The following is a 3,622-nucleotide window of genomic DNA, read 5'->3' on the forward strand; positions in this document are numbered from 1 at the left end:
TACATTAGAGTTATTTACTACATCAGTGTTATTTACTACATTAGTGTTATTTACTACATTAGTGTTATTTACTACATCAGTGTTATTTACTACATTAGCATTATTTACTACATCAGTGTTACTACATCAGTTATTTACTACATCAGTGTTATTTACTACATGTGTTATTTACTACATCAGTGTTATTTACTACATTAGTGTTATTTACTACATCAGTGTTATTTACTACATCATGTTATTTACTACATCAGTGTTATTTACTACATCAGTTATTTACTACATCAGTTATTTACTACATCAGTGTTATTTACTACATTAGAGTTATTTACTACATCAGTGTTATTTACTACATCAGTGTTATTTACTACATCAGTGTTATTTACTACATTAGCATTATTTACTACATCAGTTATTTACTACAGTGTTATTTACTACATCAGCGTTATTTACTACATCAGTGTTATTTACTACATTAGCGTTATTTACTACATCAGTGTTATTTACTACATCAGTGTTATTTACTACATTAGCGTTATTTACTACATCAGCGTTATTTACTACATCAGTGTTATTTACTACATTAGCGTTATTTACTACATCAGTGTTATTTACTACATCAGTGTTATTTACTACATTCAGTGTTATTTACTACATCAGTGTTATTTACTACATCAGTGTTATTTACCACATCAGTGTTATTTACTACATTCAGTGTTATTTACTACATTAGTGTTATTTACTACATCAGTGTTATTTACTACATCAGTGTTATTTACTACATTAGAGTTATTTACTACATCAGTGTTATTTACTACATTAGTGTTATTTACTACATTAGTGTTATTTACTACATCAGTGTTATTTACTACATTAGCATTATTTAATAGATCAGAGTTATATTTACTACATTAGTGTTATTTACTACATCAGTGTTATTTACTACATCAGTGTTATTTACTACATTAGTGTTATTTACTACATTAGTGTTATTTACTACATCAGTGTTATTTACTACATCAGTGTTATTTACTACATTAGTGTTATTTACTACATCAGTGTTATTTACTACATCAGTGTTATTTACTACATTAGTGTTATTTACTACATCAGTGTTATTTACTACATCAGTGTTATTTACTACATCAGTGTTATTTACTACATTAGCATTATTTAATAGATCAGAGTTATATTTACTACATTAGTGTTATTTACTACATTAGTGTTATTTACTACATCAGTGTTATTTACTACATCAGTGTTATTTACTACATTAGCGTTATTTACTACATCAGTGTTATTTACTACATCAGTGTTATTTACTACATTAGTGTTATTTACTACATCAGTGTTATTTACTACATTAGTGTTATTTACTACATCAGTGTTATTTACTACATTAGCGTTATTTACTACATCAGTGTTATTTACTACATCAGTGTTATTTACTACATTAGTGTTGTTACTACATTAGTGTATTTACTACATTGTTATTTACTACATCAGTGTTATTTACACATCAGTGTTATTTACTACATTGTGTTATTTACTACATCATTATTTACTACATCAGTGTTATTTACTACATTAGTGTTATTTACTACATCAGTATTTACTACATCAGTGTTGTTACTACATCAGTGTTATTTACTACATTAGCATTATTTAATAGATCAAAGTTATATTTACTACATCAGTGTTATTTACTACATTAGCGTTATTTACTACATCAGCGTTATTTACTACATTAGAGTTATTTACTACATTAGCGTTATTTACTACATCAGTGTTATTTACTACATTAGCGTTATTTACTACATTGGTGTTATTTACTACATTAGTGTTGTTACTACATTAGTGTTGTTACTACATCAGTGTTATTTACTACATTAGTGTTATTTACTACATCAGGTTATTTACTACATTGTTATTTACTACATTAGTGTTGTTACTACATCAGTGTTGTTACTACATCAGTGTTATTTACTACATTAGTGTTATTTACATTAGTGTTATTTACTACATCAGTGTTATTTACTACATTGTGTTATTTACTACATCAGTGTTATTTACTACATTAGAGTTATTTACTACATCAGTGTTATTTACTACATCAGTATTTACTACATTGGTGTTATTTACTACATCAGTGTTATTTACTACATTAGCGTTATTTACTACATCAGTGTTACTACATTAGTTATTTACTACATCAGTGTTATTTACATTAGTGTTATTTACTACATCAGTGTTACTACATTAGTGTTGTTACTACATCAGTATTTACTACATTAGTGTTACTACATCAGTTATTTACTACATTAGTGTTGTTACTACATCAGTGTTGTTACTACATTAGTTATTTACTACATCAGTGTTATTTACTACATTAGTGTATTTACTACATCAGTGTTATTTACTACATGTTATTTACTACATTAGTGTTATTTACTACATCATTATTTACTACATCAGTGTTATTTACTACATTGGTGTTATTTACTACATCAGCGTTATTTACTACATTAGTGTTACTACATCAGTTATTTACTACATTAGTGTTGTTACTACATCAGTTATTTACTACATGTTATTTACTACATTAGCATTATTTACTACATCAGTGTTATTTACCATCAGTGTTATTTACTACATTAGCATTATTTAATAGATCAGTGTTATTTACTACATTAGAGATATTTACTACATCAGTGTTATTTACTACATTGTTATTTACTACATTAGTGTATTTACTACATCAGTGTTATTTACTACATTAGGTTATTTACTACATTAGCGTTATTTACTACATTAGTTATTTACTACATCAGTGTTATTTACTACATTAGCATTATTTACTACATCAGTGTATTTACTACATTAGAGTTATTTACTACATCAGTGTTATTTACTACATCAGTTATTTACTACATCAGTGTTATTTACTACATTAGTGTTGTTACTACATCAGTGTTATTTACTACATTAGGTTATTTACTACATTAGTGTTACTACATCAGTGTTATTTACTACATTAGCATTATTTAATAGATCAGAGTTATATTTACTACATTAGGTTATTTACTACATTAGCATTATTTACTACATTGGTGTTATTTACTACATCAGTGTTGTTACTACATTAGTGTTGTTACTACATCAGTGTTATTTACTACATTAGAGTTATTTACTACATTGTGTTATTTACTACATCAGTGTTATTTACTACATCAGTGTTATTTACTACATTAGTGTATTTACTACATTAGAGTTATTTACTACATCAGTGTATTTACTACATTAGTGTTATTTACTATCAGTGTTATTTACTACATTAGCATTATTTACTACATCAGTGTTATTTACTACATTGGTGTTATTTACTACATCAGTGTTATTTACTACATTAGTGTATTTACTACATCAGCGTTATTTACTACATCAGTGTTATTTACTACATTAGTGTATTTACTACATCAGTGTTATTTACTACATCAGTGTTATTTACTACATTAGTGTTATTTACATCAGTGTTACTACATCAGTGTTATTTACTACATTAATGTTATTTACTACATTAGTGTTATTTACTACATCAGCGTTATTTACTACATCAGTGTTATTT

This window comes from Silurus meridionalis, chromosome 23 (assembly GCF_014805685.1).
Source record: "Silurus meridionalis isolate SWU-2019-XX chromosome 23, ASM1480568v1, whole genome shotgun sequence".
NCBI classification, from domain to species: Eukaryota; Metazoa; Chordata; class Actinopteri; order Siluriformes; family Siluridae; genus Silurus; species Silurus meridionalis.